This window comes from Rana temporaria, chromosome 10 (genome assembly GCF_905171775.1).
Source record: "Rana temporaria chromosome 10, aRanTem1.1, whole genome shotgun sequence".
NCBI classification, from domain to species: Eukaryota; Metazoa; Chordata; class Amphibia; order Anura; family Ranidae; genus Rana; species Rana temporaria.
Window position 1 is genome coordinate 81,689,401 of NC_053498.1, and position 16,183 is coordinate 81,705,583.

A 16,183-nucleotide genomic window follows, 5' to 3' on the forward strand; every position below is an offset into this window, starting at 1 on the left:
CTGGAAGTATCAGGGGGGTGTTTTTCTTTATTTGGGAGACACAACCTGGAGAAATGTGCATGTAGTGTGATGTACTAATGTTTTTTATATTTTGTTCAGGCATACACATTGAAATTTTGTGATCCGCTAAACAGATTCTTTAAAGTTCATCTAATGTAAAAGACTGGACTATACATTTCAAAAGGCGTATACAGGTAGACCTACCCTGGTGCTGATAGGACCAGCACCTAAGCTTCATTAGCCAAACATGGCATCAGGCAGGCATCTCTGGTACATCACTAGCCTGGGTTGACCATGGGGCAAGAGGGGCAGGCCAAGCTTTGTAATTGACAGCCTAGTTAGGTCTATGTATTGCAGTAACTGTACCTGTATTGTCCCACCAGATTATGAGATGTTTGTGCCATGTGATGTTCTTCTGATGGCTACTGAAAATGGCACCCTATCTCTGTTGGATCAACAAATATGTGCTCTCAACTTCTCACTGGCTTGAAATTCCTGGAACTCAAATGTGGATTCTTTCCTTTTCTCTCCACTTGAGGGCGCATGAAGTGTCCAAGAAAAATCTTCAGGATGAGGAAATGGTGGATGTTAAGGGTCTGGAATCCTCTGAATCCTTCCAGGAGTAATCTTGGAGTTCAGGGCTGTCATACAGAAGACCATTGTGGGCGTCCTGGTGAATGTGGTACACACTATTACGATACGGCTGACAAAATCCTCTTCCCTTTATTCACTGGTTTTGGGTCTTGGCAGCTGCCAAAAACTCAAGTCCTCATGTATGTGTAGTGTATGCCAATTGCCCACAACCCTAGGGTTTTTTGTTACCACTGAAGCATTTTGAAGCAGTTTTTTGTTACCCCATGCAGAAAGCATTCTGGCTGGAAATGGGGCGCTCTGGCTTTTAACCCAGCAAATTCCTACTTGAATAAGATTGTCCTGGTGAATGAAGTCCCTGTCTTTAAAGGCACTATAGATAAGCAGTAGTGTCTCTGTAGATGCGGCGCAGTTTGCCAGGCTCTTAGGGCCAGATTCACAAAGCAGATACAACGGCGTATCTCCTGATACATCGTCGTATCTGTTCTATCTATGCGACTGATTCATAGAATCAGTTACGCATAGATAGCCATAAGATCCGACAGGTGTAATTGTTTTACACTGTCGGATCTTAAGATGCAATACCGTGGCCGCCGCGGGAGGGAGTTTGCGTCGTAAACCAGCGTCGGGTATGCAAATTAGGAGTTACGGCGATCCACAACGGTTTTTCGCGTTCGCTATGTTGCCGCTAGTCTAGTTTCCCGTCGCAAAGTTACACGGTGTAACGTATCTACGATGCGTTGCGCCGCCGCAATTATTCGTGAATCTGGCCCTTAAAGTCTAGACAAGGCATATGATGTGTTCCAGAGAATAACACAAGAGCTGTCATTTGACAGCTCCTGGAACACTCTGGAGCTTTGAGTTTCTTGCTAAATCCCTTGATTCCATATAACTGCTTTCAAGGATGGGAACCATGTCTGATCCTATAGCTTTAAGTGTTGAGCCCAAAATTAAATATATTGCTGCTTGGCAATCAGATGTGGTGGCTACATTGGTTTTCTTTTTTTAGCCTCCCCTACATTCACCTGGTGATCTGGCCAGTAGCACACCAGTATTGGTGCCCTCACTCTGGATGGAGTACAAGGGGCACATTTGGACAGCAGCATTGTCACTCCAGGGGGAGGGAAGTATATGTTCTTGCAGATTTAAATACTGTATTTGCCGGCGTATAAGACTACCCCCTAATTTTTCAACTAAAATGTTGGTTTTGGGATATACTTGCCGTATAAGATGACCCCCCCGTGCAATTGCTTCGCCTTGCTGTGCCATTTCTTCGCCTCACCTCACTCCTTTATTCCTGGCAGAGTGAGTCAAACTGCGGGCGTCCATTTTTTAAAAGCCGCGCCTCCTCCTTGTGCTGTTCAGTGATAGGCGAAACACTGTTTCCCAGAAGAGAACATGTTCAGTGTTCCGCCTATCATGGACATCCTCTTGTCCGAGATAGGCGGAGCACTAAACACAGGCTCTTCTGGGAAACTGAATGTTAATACTTTATGGTCAGTTACAGCAAACTGTTTCTTTCCTTTAATGGTTTTACATAAAATAAAAGAAAAAAATAAAAGCTGATAGTTTTAAGCACTGATCAGTGGTAAATAGTGTAATTTCTGTAACTTTAAGATCTTGTTCTTTTGACTAGATCACCAGATGGAAATAAAGCCTAAAGGAAATTAATGCAGCCATCACATCTAAGAATTGGTAAACTGCAATATAATAGATGTTTGGCTTAATTGCTATAAAGTTATTGTAAAGTCTCTTGGGTTTTTTTTTTTATAGGGAAAAACAAACAAATGTTATACTTACCAGCTCTGTGTAGTGGATTTGTACAGAGCAGCCTGGATCCTGCTCTTCTCGGCTCCCTCTTTGATGCTCCTGGCCCCTCCCTCCGGTTGAGTACCCCCACAACAAGCAGCTTGCTATGGGGGCACCCGAGCCAAGTTGCAGTTCCCTGTGTTTAGACAGAGCCCTGGCCCCCCTTCTCTCCCCTGATTGGCTAGATGACTTTGGCGGCAGCCAATGGCACCACTGCTGTTGGCTAATTAGCAGCTGAACCCAGAATAAGCTCTACCCAGGGGTATTTTCAAAAATGTCTGTGGTGGGGAATGCCAGATTTGGCTTTTGTGATGTCCAGGTTCAACAACAAATTAAAGTAGTTCGTGTTCTGAACCAGGGATCTTCAGGCATTTTTGGTAAATGCGCTGGTGACTTCTCTGCAGCTTTTTCCTTGTCCATTGTGCAGGATAATGAAGGACATTTTGGTGATTCTGATCACATCTGCTTGACTAGGAAGAACATTGTATGCAGATATTTAAAATCCCCTGGCAGATGACCTGTGGGCTCCTTGCGATTGGCCAGATTTGCTGTTGCAGTGTTCGATCTGCCATGTTGCTTTAAATTTTGCCTTTGGCAAGCTTGACTGTTGATGCCAAAGTCTAGAGGGTTAAGGTTGTTTCTTACTATAATCCCCATCCTCCTTGAAGGTGTAATGGTGTATGTAGCAACGTGCAAGGTTGTCTTTTGGTTGCCATTACTTCGACTTGCAGGGTAGCTTTTATAGTTTTTCATCAGGATAAGGCGATATTGAGGCCTTGATTCTCCTTTCTACCGAAGGTGTGTTTGTTCCACTTGAATCAGGACATTAATGTTTCAAGCTGGTCACATTTATCTGAAGTTTACAGCTTAATTTTCACAGCTTCATTCCCAGTTTCTGGGCAAATTCATCAGCCCATTTCACTTTGGTATAGAGGGCAGAGTTCCTCCCTTTCAAGTTCTACCAGGTAGATGTCTGTCTGCAGAGTCCAGTTTTCGTCGAAAGGTCTTGTATGTGGTTTTGTGGTCGGGTTTCCTCTCATTTTGTACTTTTGGCTCAAGGTTCTTACATTTTGGTATTTCTTTTTAATTCTTAAAGTATATCTAAAGCCAAAGCATTTTTCTTTTTCATAGTTCATGGGACACAGTCAGGCTAATATTCATTAACTTCTGGGTTATACTTCATCAGGTGAATGGACACTGGTAGACCAAGGTCTTCAGATAGGAAGTTATCCCCTATATAACCCCTCCCATACAGGAAGTTACTTCCGTTTTTTTTTTACCAGTGCCTACAAGGTGGATGGCATGTTTGTTTTGAGCTTGCTGAGCTCCAGGTCTCTAGTCCTACAAACGGTTCTTAAATGAATCAAGGGATTGACCGATCAGATCCATTTGATACAGGCTTTATAGCTTGGATAAATGGTACCCGAGCCTCGCAAAGAAGACTCAAGATCCTGTGAGGTTTTGCTTGTAAGTTGCCTCTGGGTGCTGGACCCTGCAAAGTGGAATCCTGGATGCTACAGAACTAAGGCATTCCTGCAGGGTACTGTACAGGTCCAAGGGAGTGGACCCTAAACATGAAAAGGGTACCCCAGTCCTTGAAGGTCCTCAAGTGACAGGAACCTGCTGTGATGGGTGAAGATTTGGCTCTTAGTTTCTAAGCTGCCCTGTGCCTGGACGGGTAAGTAAAAATAAAATATAGTATGTGTCCCAGTGATTATAACAATCAAGCTAGCTAAAGGCTGGACACCTGTGTGCGGTGACCATAGGGGGGAGTTTTTGGCATAGCTGTGGGTGTTTGCAAAGTGTACCTTGTTGCTTGTGTCTGTTACCTGTATGATGGGGGGCACAACGCTGCGCTATTTTTGACTTGGATTCACCTGGGCGCACAGGCATTTACAAAGGTGCAGCTGTACTCAACAGTTGTTTGGCAGCCATGGCACAAGTGCGTTCGCAAAAAGCGCCGCTGGACAGTTTATTCGCAAGAGTGCTGCTTTATTTGGCAGTTGTCAGGCAGCCATGGTGCACGTGCTTTTACAAGAGTGCGGCTATACTCAGTGTTTAAGCAGCCATGGTGCACGTGCATTCGCAAGGATGCCATTTGGCTCACCAGTTTGCTGGCAGCCATGGTGCACGCAACTTTGGCGCACAGTAGCCTTATTTGGCGAACATAGATGTGCGTCATGCGTGAATACAGCCATACCCATTCGCCGGGACCGTGTGCGAATGCATGTGCAGAACGTCCTGGCGCACAGCCAGCTTATTTAAGCTGTATATGCCAAACATGCAGTGCTTCCAGAAGACGGCTGTGAGACATGGAGCAGGCTCTAATTCAGACACCTGCATCAGTTCGTTTCTCATTACCCATGTTATGTGAGTCACCAAGTGTTGCTTGGCAGGCTAAAGGTGCTTAGCAGGATTGTTAAATAGGGGCTTGGTGAGCCCTATTAAAGGGTCTCCCTTTTGAGGTATTTTTAAAATGCTACACCCAAGTACTCCCCTTTCTCCTCTGTTCATGGACGGACACAGCAGCATCTTGACCTTTGGGTATTATCCTCCGAGATTGACTAGGCAGAAAATAGCATGTTAAGTGTTAAAACACATCACACACCCTGGGTACATCCCCCCTCTCTGCATCTGCAGCCTCAGTTTTTTTTTTCCTGCCTAGCACAGGAGAATGACATGGCTCCTATGTGGCCTGGGGATTTTTTTGCAATTTTCTTGCTTTTTCTTTTTTGTTTCTCTGCATTTTTGGATCCCGAGATCTGCAATCAACTGCCGACTGGATTCTTGTAGTCCCTCCAGTTCGGCCATCGAGCGTGTGCCGGCCTTTTAGCTATGCGCTGGGCCGTCCACGACATGCCCTGTTGCTCCAGGGCACACATACGCTCCAGGGCACACATATGACCGTGCTCTGTCTGTGTCAGTGTGCCGGGCCGTCGCAGGACGTGCAAGTAGCAGTTCCCTGGCTTTGGCAGGGTGGTGCGGCTGGGCAATCCTGGGGAGGTCGATTGAGGGTCCGCCTTGCTTTCCTCGCTCCCTTCCTCCCCCCTCCTTCCCTACATTCTGGGTCGGCCGTGAGGTGGGGGCTCCATCCTGAGACTGGGGGCTGTCGTTTGCTGTGTGTGCGGGGGGGCGGCCTGCCTGGGGGTCCCAGGTGTTTGCTGCTGTGTGTTTGTTTTTTGTCTATCACTCGCGGCCGCCATTTTCTTGTAGCCCGCATGCTCTGGCTACAGACCGGTGTGTCGGCGCCAATTTTGGGTAGTGTGTTTTGCCTCTAGTGGCTAAAACAGACAGTGGTGGTACAGGCCTGGTCAGGGTGGTGAGTCCTCTGGGGGGGGGGGTCCCCTGTTCTCTGCTGTGGCCGGTGGATGTGCCTTGCATTCCAAGGGTGGACAAGCATGGCGTTGGAACGGACGCATCTCCCCCAGACATGCTGGAATTAACCCTTAGTGCCCCTGTACCTGCGGTCTCTGGATGCTATGACGGCAGTCCTAGAAGCGTTGCCAGGGTAGAAGCGGCGCGTGGCCAAAGGGGGGTTAAAAAGCGCCCCCCCGCCTTCTTCTGGGGATGCCTCTGACATGGAATCGGGCCCAGCTTCTGCTCCCGTCCCTGGTTCCGAGGATGCAGGCCCAGTGAGGATGACTCTGCATCAGGGTCGGCACATGATAGGATACTCTGAAAATGGAGGATTTGGCGGAGGCATTAGACATGTCGGTCCCTGTAAGTTCTGTAAGCCGGGCCCGCACTGCAAAAGTGTTTCCTTGTGTTCCTTATCTGGAAATTTTTTCGTACAAGGAATGGGATCGGTCGCAGAAGGTTTTTTCTTTTCCAAGATGTTTTGCCCGTTATCCTTTTGAGGAGGATTTCCTGAAGAAATGGACTTATCCTCCGTCAGTGTCCAGACTGAACAAGGCTACCATGTTGCCTGTGGAGGGGGCTCCTGCTTTCAAGGACCCCGCAGATAGGAGAGCTGAGGCTGTGGCCCGCTCCATGTTCACGTGGGACACTTACTGAATAGGCAAAGTTGTTGCTTCAGGAGTTGGAAGAGCATCAGGCTCCTCCGGACTGTGTGGCACTGGCCGACCAGTTGGTACAGGGCCTTAAATTTGTGAGTCAGCCCTGGATACACTCTCCTTGCTCTCCAGAGCCTCTGCGGTGGTGTTGCGCCGCCTTGTTTGGCTGAAGTGTTGGTCTGCGGACTAGTCTTCTAAGAAGGCCTTGGTGGACTTGCCTTTTAAGGGTTAAAGACTTTTTAGGGCTTCTCTAGATGACATTATAAAAGATGCCACGGAAGGTAAGAGCACTCTGCTCCCACAATCCGGTAAGGAGCCTCACCATGGGCAGGGGCCCTCCTTTACGACCCCCAAACGTTTTCTCATCCGCTCGGTGCTGCAGGTAAACGTTCCCAGGCCGCCCGCTGAGGGGCAGAAGCGCCCCTGGTTCCGCAAGCCTGCAGAAAAACCTGCTTCAGCATGGAGGTCTGCCCCAGCACGTCTCTTGGGTGGGGCACTTTGCGGCTCGGTGGATGTCTCTTTTTTTTCTGACCGGTGGGTTTGCGAAAGTAGTTTCCTTGGGGTACAAAATAGTTTCTCTCTTGTCCACCAAAAAGATTTTTTCCTTCCAACCTCCAGCTTCCTCCGAGGTCCTGTTTGGGGCTGTTCAGGATTTGCTGGTCAGGGGGGTGATCGCGCCTGTTCCTTTACTGGAACGGTTTCAGGGGTTTTACTCCAATCTGTTTGTGGTCCCCAAGAAGGAAGGGGTCTGTCCAATCCTGGATCTCAAGGCACTCAACTGTTTTGTCAGAGTGCAAAAGTTCAGGATGGAGTCGGTTGGCTCTGTGGTAGCGGCGCTCCATCCAGGGATTTCCTGGCATCCTTGAATATGCCCATGTGCGCAAAGCACCAGAGATTTCTGCGCTTTGCGGTTGGGGAGATGGAGTCTGTCCACTCAGTAGTAGCCTCACTCCAGATGGGAGACTTTCTAGCCTTCATTGATACAAATGATGTCTATCTACACGTACCTATCTTTAAACCCTTATGAGAGATTCCTGCGGTTTGCAGTAGAGGAACATCACATTCAGTTCGTGGTTTTACACTCTGGCCTGGCTACAGTCCATATCCTGGGTATAGAGAACTGGAAGGCAGATTATTTCAGCTGCCAGCAGATCTGCCCAGGGGAATGGTCCCTACACTCAGGGGTGTTCCAGGAAATTTGCCAATGGTGGGTATGGCCAGAGGTTGACCTACTGGCATCCAGGTTCAACAACAAGCTACAGCAGTTCTGTCCCAAACAAAGGATCATCTGGCAATCGAAGCAGATGTTCTGATAATATCATGGAGCCAATACTCCCTGGATCCCTTTCCCTCCGATCCCTCTCCTTTCATATTTGTTACGCAGGATTCGGAGAGGGAGTTCCAGTCATTCTGGGGGAACCAGCCTGGCCAGAAGGCCTTGGTTCATGGAGATTGTGAGACTGACAATAGATGGGCCATGGATGCTTCCATGGTGCCCCGATCTACTGTCTCAAGGTCCTATATTCCACCCCAATTTACAGTCTCTAAATTTGAAGGCATAGCTATTGAAGCAAGGATGTTGGACAGTGACATCTTGGGACCAGTGGTGTCATCGGTATTCTTCCAAAGGCCTTTAGCCTCTCATTCACTGATCCGAATCTTTATGCAAGGGGCAACTCTCTTGCTTCCCCCAATTAAGTCACCTATGTGTCCTTGGGACTTGAACTTGGTGTTGTCTGTATTACAGAAACAACCATTTGAACCTATTAAGGAAATTCCATTAGACTTGCAGTCACGCAAGCTAGCCTTCCTGGTGGCTATCACCTCAGCTAGGAGGGTGTCGGAGTTGGCGGCCCTGTCATGCAGGGAACCGTATTTCAACCCTTCGGCCTTTATTTAAATCTGGACATTATTTTGCCTTTTTTCTCTCAGCCTCGTTCGGTAGAAGAGACCGCACTCTTTGGATGTTGTCCAGGCAGTCAAGTTTTATTTGTCTAGATCTGCTGAGATCTGAGGATCGGACTTTTATTTTTATTTTTTTACCAAAAGGACCCAAGAAAGGGCAGGCAGTATCCATTGCCAATTGGGTCTGTCAATTGATCATTCAGACTTAGTCTGAAACGTAAAGCTCCTCCCTTTAGGATGAGAGCTCATTCTACCAGGGGTGTAAGAACCTCCTGGGCTTTTCGCCATCGGTTATCTGTGGCTCAGAAATGTAAGGCTGCTACCTGGTCTTCAGTGCAAACGTTCACTAAATTTTATCAAGTGGATGTTCATGCAGCCCAGGAGTCTTCTGGCTGCCGTATAAAAACTGATGGCTACTATTTGGCAGGGTGTCTCATTTCCCTCAAGGCTATTGTTCTGGGACGTCCCAGCAGGTAATGAATGTTAGGCCGACTCTGTGTCCCATGATGTACTCAAAGAAAAGGATTTTATAGGTAAGTATGACGGAAAAATCCTATTTTTTGATACCACAGGTCATACTTTGGTAAAATTAAGGCAAAGAAGATTTTGGAGGGTGGTGCCCCTTTTACATTTTTACATGTCTGAATAAATGATGTAGACAAGGTGTCAAAATATACTACAAAGTCCCCAAAATAGAACCGCAGCTCCAACAATGCCCCTACTTCATTATTATGAACTGCAATAACACATTGGTGGATATACGGTAAACACATTGGATGGTTTGGGCAGAAATTACATTAGAAGAGGCTACTATTTATTATGAAAAGTGAAATTCTGCCCAAAAGGTGAACTTGGCCTTTAAGCCCAGGTTAACACTGATGCAGGTTTTTTTTTTTTTTTTTTTTTTCTTTTCCGCCTCAGAGAACTTTCAGGATATTCAATCAATTTGCGTTCAATTCGCAGTCTCCTTAGTTCGCATCATGGTTGGAAAATTTATTTATCTATTCATTTCATTTTCTTCCCCTTTTTTTTTTTTAAATATATATCAGTTAATATACAAAAAAAGAGAAAGGAAAAAATACTTAAATACATAAATAGATACATTAGTTTCCCCTAGCCGAATGAACCCTCGTCCCACCCTTAAGCCACCCCCAACCCTAATCCACTCCTACCCACCCTCCCCTATCTCCGGAAATCAGTCTCTTATTGAATCACTCTTTGCCCAATAATCTTCCTACACTAACACTGATGCAGGTTTAATATCGTGCAAGTTCAGCTGAATTAGCATGATTTCAAACCGGCAATGCAGTCTGACTTCGGGGGCGATTTTACAGACATTTGTGTGGGTTCATGCACAGATGTCTATTCAAATTGCCCCTGAAGTCGTCAAAAGTAGCACAGGTACAACTTTTGCTATTGTCGTCAATAGCTGCCAATATGAACGTGTTGTGGCCACTCATATTTCTCACTTCCAAAAATGTAAAGTTGATTACTTTAGAAAAAAAACAAACAGCTAATAGCGTAATAGCAGGGGTCATCAACCTCCAGGCCGAAGACCGGTAACGGTTCGTGGCCTATTGATAATCTGGCCACCATGCAGAGCAGAAAGTGAGCCCTGTCATGGACCGCAATATACTTAGCAGCCTGTGTGTGTTTGTGTACTGTCATGTCTCCCGAGCAGCCACTGATGTCCGCTTATTACCAAGGCAGGGGACTGGACCAATGCAGATTGTGACAGAGAGCTAACAAACTTATATTAACGAGCGGGCGATTACCCACTTGTTAATGAAGAGTCTCGCTCTCTGTCACGATCTGCAGCCGCCCCCTCCCCCCGCTTGCTAGCTGCTGACATTTTTTTTAAGAATCAGGCGCATAGATACGACGGCTCAGACTCAGAGATACGTCGTTGTATCTCCTTTGAGAATCTGGGCCATTACATGCAAAGCAAGATAGTTCAAGCCATGATTTGTCATAATTGTGATGATTATGGCCTACAGCTCATGAAAACCCCAAATTCACAATCTCAGAAAATTAGAATATTATATGCAATCAATAAAACAAGGATTGTACATAGAACAATATCGGACCTCTGAAAAGTAGAAGCATGCATATGTACTCAGCACTTGGTTTGGGCCCCTTTTGCAGCAATTACTGCCTCAATGCGGCGTGGCATGGAAGCCATCAGCCTGTGGCACTGCTGAGATGCCCAAGCTCATCCTTTTTGTAGCGAGACGAAACCTGTGTGGCTGGGATTGTTTTTCTTCTCTTGCTGACAGTTAGGTGCCTGGGCAGCAGTAGGTTGCTCCAGGATGGTTAGTCAGTGTTTCAGGGAGTTGCCAATGTGGCACGTAGCTGGTACATATTGTAAATAGGCTCTGTAAATGAATTGAATGTGTTCACCAAGATCTGCTGTTTGCTGTGTCCATTTCACAACTTGCCTTGGACTCATTTGTTAATTAGTTTGTCAAACTGCAATCACTATGAATCCCATTTTTACTTTTTTTCCTGCTAGTTTCTTTTCTTGTGCAAGTTGGGAAATAAGTGGAGACATCGGACTTGTTTATGTGGCCTAGTGCCTAAAAATATATCCATTCTTAATCATTTTTCTTTCGTTTTGGATAAAAAAAAGTTTTTATTTCCATGCTGTGGAAATTCACCTTTTATATTTGTCCTGGTGATCATTGTCACCACGACAGAAAGTTAGTAGCAATGAAAAAATGGAAGGTATCCATGGAACAAGAGGTAAAAATGTGTAAATTGGCATTCTTCACTTTGGGCTATCTGGCACAGGAAGTGAGAAGGAGTCTCCCATTTGGCCATAGACCGCAAAATTAAAATACATAATTTAGAGGACTTTTTACCCTTCTCCAATCTATCCAAAACTAAAGAAATCAGTTTTGATTAAAGGGGTTGTAAAGGCATATCTATGCATTGAGATAAAAAAAGCTTTCTGTGTGCAGCAGCCTCCCTCAGTCCCCCTAACACTTACCTGAGGTCCCTCTCTGTCCAGTGATATCCACGACTGTGTCAGCCGTCCGAAATTCTCCTTCCTGATTGGCTGAGACATAGCACCGACACTATTGGCTCCTGCTGCTGTCAATCAAAGTCAGCTAGCCAATCATGGGAGAAAGGGGTCAGGTCGGGCCTCTGTGTCAAGGAGCTGTGACTCGGCTCTGGTGCCCTCATAACAAACTGCTTGCTGTGGGGGCACTGAACAGGAGGGAGGGGCCAGGATCACAAAAGAGGGACCCGAGAAGAGAAGTATCCAGGCTGCTCTGTGCAAATCTACTGCAACAGAGCAGATAAGTATAACATGTTTGTTATTTTTATAGGAAAAAAAACAAAACAGAATCTTTATAATTACTTTAACCGCTTGCCGACCAACCGCCGCAGTTTTACGGCGGCAGGTCGGCTCGGCTGCGCGAGATCACGTAATATTACGTCATCTCGCGAATCAGCCAATAGGGGCGTGTGCCCCTGCTCCCGACGCGTGTGCTCGGCGGGCGCGATCACCGCCGGGCACCCGCAATCGCTTGTTACAGAGCGAGAACCGGGAGCTGTGTGTGTAAACACACAGCTCCCGGTCCTGTCAGGGGGAGAAATTACCTATCGCCTGTTCATACAATGTATGAACAGCGATCAGTCATTTCCCCTAGTCAGTCCCCTCCCCCCTTCAGTTAGAACACACCCAGGGAACCCCTTCCACGCCCCCTAGTGTTAACCCCTTCCCTGTCAGTGGCATTTTTATAGTAATCAATGCATTTTTATAGCACTGATCGCTATAAAAATGGCAATTGTGTCAAAAGTGTCCGCCATAAGGTCGCAGTACCGATAAAAATCGCTGATCGCCGCCATTACTAGTAAAAAAAAAATATTAATAAAAATGCCATAAAACTATGCCCTATTTTGTAGATGCTATAACTTTTGCGCAAACCAATCATTAAACGCTTATTGCGATTTTATTTTATGAAAAATATGTAGAAGAATACGTATCGGCCTAAACTGAGGGAAAAAAATCGTTTTTTTTTTTATATATATTTTTGGGGGATATTTATTATAGCAAAAAGTAAAAAATATTATTTTTTTTTCAAAATTGTCGCTTTATTTTTGTTTATAGCGCAAAAAATAAAAACCGCAGAGGTGATCAAATACCACCAAAATAAATCTCTATTTGTGGGAAAAAAAGGACGCCAATTTTGTTTGGGAGCCACGTCGCACGACCGCGCAATTGTCAATTAAAGCGACGCAGTGCCGAATCGCAAAAAGGGCCAATATGAGCAGCAATATGGTCCGGGGCTGAAGTGGTTAAGGATAAATTTTGGGTCTTAACATTTGTTCTTACTGGGGTAGAATGGTAAAACTTTCTGCTGTCCCAGTAACTGTGGTCACCAAGGCAGGATATAAGGGCAATGTCTTAGGCCTCGTACACACGGCCGAGGAACTCGACGTGCCAAACACATCGAGTTCCTCGGCCAGTTCAGCCCTGAAGCCGCCGAGGAGCTCAGCGGGACGAGAGCTCCCATAGAACAACGAGGAAATAGAGAACATGTTCTCTATTTCCTCGTCGAGCTCCTCGTCGGCTTCCTCGGCCGAAAGTGTACACACGACCAGTTTCCTCGGCAGAATTCAGCCAGAAACTCGGTCGGAAGCTGAATTCTGCCGAGGAAACTGGTCGTGTGTACGGGGCCTGACTCTCTCTAGTACAGATTTATACAGCAATACAAACAATATTTTAAAGTACTGAAGTATTAGACCTTTTTATTGCTATCGGATATTTTTCTCTTCTGGTAATTTATCACATTCAGCTGGTCTACTTTTGAAGATGTTTTGTAGCCTATCCAAGCAACTTCGTTAGTGATAATGAATGTCAGGAACATACCCTAGTGTTTATTTAGCAGAACTTTTTAAGCAAATCACCATGGAAAGTTTCAAGGCAGATACTTATTATCCAAGAACAGCAGGGCCTGCTCTCCCACTAGGCAAACTAGGCAGCCGCCTAGGGGCGCAGCTGACTCTTGCCTTACCTCTTCCTCTTGTCCCCCCCCCAAGGCTCCCTGCAGGGCTGCTAATAGGGGAACCCGGACAGCAAGGAGATCAGTGCAGCAGACAGTGTTAATAATTGCAGAGCGGTGTGTGGCTTTCACATGCTGGAGAGAGAGGGACAGACCAGTGTGACAGGCAGTCAATAGCGCTCCTCTTCTGAATGGGAGGCCATGACTCCTAATTTGCTCCGCCTCCCACCACCTTCTTAGCTAATCAGATTGCCCAGCCCGCCACATTTGAACAGAAGGTGCTAGTGACCAGAGCAGGGCGGGATGGAGAGGATCCGACATCCCTGAGTATGAAGAAGATGTCACATGATCACTGGTAATGATGGCTGCAGAAGTCTAATCATCATTAGTGAGTTCTCCTGTCTTGTGTGTAGCATAGGCAACATCACAGTGATTGAGGAATGACTTCCCCTCAATGTCTTCTCACATTGCTTCTTATCTCTGTGTTTATTTATACCACACACAGGACAGATGACTTCTGCAAGACACTGCAAATTCAACTGTATCTATAGAGCTATGTGTGCCTGAGACCAGTGCTAGCCATGACTTGTATGACCTTTTCAGACCTGTTAAAGGGGTTGTAAAAGTTTGCGTTTTTTTAATAACAAACATGTCATACTTACCTCCACTGTGCAGTTTATTTTGAGTGGTCCCGATCCTCTTGTTCTGGGGTCCCACAGCGGCTCTCGCAGCTCCTCCCCGCAATAGATAACCCCCTCTGGGAAGCTCTCTCCCGAGGGGTTACCTTGCAGGTGCGCTCCCGTGTCATACAGTCGGTGTCCATAGCCGCCGAGTGTATGAATCGGCCCCGCCCACGTCATTGGATTTGTTTGACAGCAGCGGGAGCCAATGGCTGCATTGCTATCCAATCCGCCTAGACTCTGTGGAGAAGAGTGCGCCGGGGCGAGGCGAGCAGGTGACCTGGCCCATATAAGTAAAACGCGGGGGCTGGTGATTGCCAGGTGTTCTTTCACCTTAATGGGGTTGTAAAGCTTCATGTTTTTTCACCTTAACACCTTGAAGTCTCCACCCCCCCCCCGAGCCCCTGTTTTACTTACCTGAGACCCGAATCTCCTTGGGCACGATCCCGCGTTGCTTTCACCAAGCTCTAGTCGGCTCTTCATTGGATGATTGATAGCAGCGCAGCCATTGGCTCCAGCTGCTGTCAATCAAATGACTCAGGGGCGGGGGCGAGTGATATGTATCACAAGGGAGTGCGCCCGCAAGCTAACCCCCTTGGAAGAGCGCTTCCCAGAGGGGAGTTAGCTCTTGTGGGGTGGAGCGGAGACAGCCGCCGAGGGACCCCAGGAGACGAGAATCGGGTCCACTCTGTGCAAAACGAACTGCACAGTGGAGGTAAGTATGACATGTTTGTTATTTAAAAAAAAAAACTACAACCCCTTTAATGCATAGGATGCATTAAGGTGAAAAAACACGGACCTTTACAACCCCTTTAACCATTTACTGTCTTCCTATGCTTGAGAAATTACTGTTAGTAAATGTGGTTTTTTTTTTGGCAGTTTGTTATATCTTGTAAACACGTGTAGCACCCTGCTCCCAATTATTGGAGCACTATTATAAATTTAGGGGGCGTCTGAGCGAATAGTTGGGCTCAGACTTTACTAATTTCATGGAAATTAGCCCCTGTTCTGGCTATGGTTGTGCTTGATGGAAGTTTTCCCTTGTTGCCTGGAGGTGGCATTATCACCTAAGGCCCATGTTGGAACTTGGACGAACCATGGTGTGTTAAGTGACCCTTCTCAGCAGCAGCCCAGTGGGAGTGGTGCCCTGCTGTGCATGCTGGGAAGGGTTACTTAACCACTTGACAACCAGGCCTATTTTGGCACTTCTCTCCTTCGTGTAAAAATCACAATTTTTTTGCTAGAAAATTAATCAGAACCCCCAAAAATTATATATTTTTTTTTAGCAGACACCCTATGGAATAAAATGGCGGTCATTGCAACTTTTTTTCTCGCACGGTATTTGCGCAATAATTTTTCAAACGCCTTTTTTGGGGGGAAAAAAAGGTTTCATGAATTAAAAAATAACAAAACAGTAAAGTTAGCCCAATGTTTTTGTATAATGTGAAAGAGGATGTTTTTACGCCGAGTACATAGATACCTAACATGTCACGCTTTAAAATTGCGCACACTCATGGAATAGCGCGAAACTTCGGTACTTAAAAATCTCCATAGGCGACGCTATAACATTTTTTACAGGTTACTATTTTCGCGTTACAGAGGAGGTCTAACGCACACGACGATACCTCACATTTGGGGTTTGAATGGCGTTTACATATGTGGGACTTGCATGCGTGTTCGCTTCTGCGCACGAGATAACGGGGACAGGGGCGTTTTTAAAAAAAACTTTTTTTTATTTTATTTTTTTTAACTTTTTTTTTATATATATATATATTTTTTGATCACTTTTATTCCTATTACAAGGAATGTACACATCCCTTGTAATAGGAATCAGTGTGACAGGTCCTCTTTATGGAGAGATGTGGGGTCAATAAGACCCCACATCTCTCCTACAGGCTTACAAGCATGAAATCGGTGAAAAAAAAAATCACATGCCGACAGCCGCGATTATGGCTTTGTTTACTTGCAGTTCCGGACGTGACGTCATAACGTGTCGGCATCCGACGGTCATTGTTCCAATTTGGCATAAATATTTTCCTTCACACCTCTTCCTAACAGTTGTCCTCTCTGTCCAAAATGTGCACCTCACTGTCTTTGAAGGCTAGAAAGAGGCCACTTATGTCAAACTGGAACAACCATGCCTACACAGGAGTGGGGGTGGCTTTTAACACTG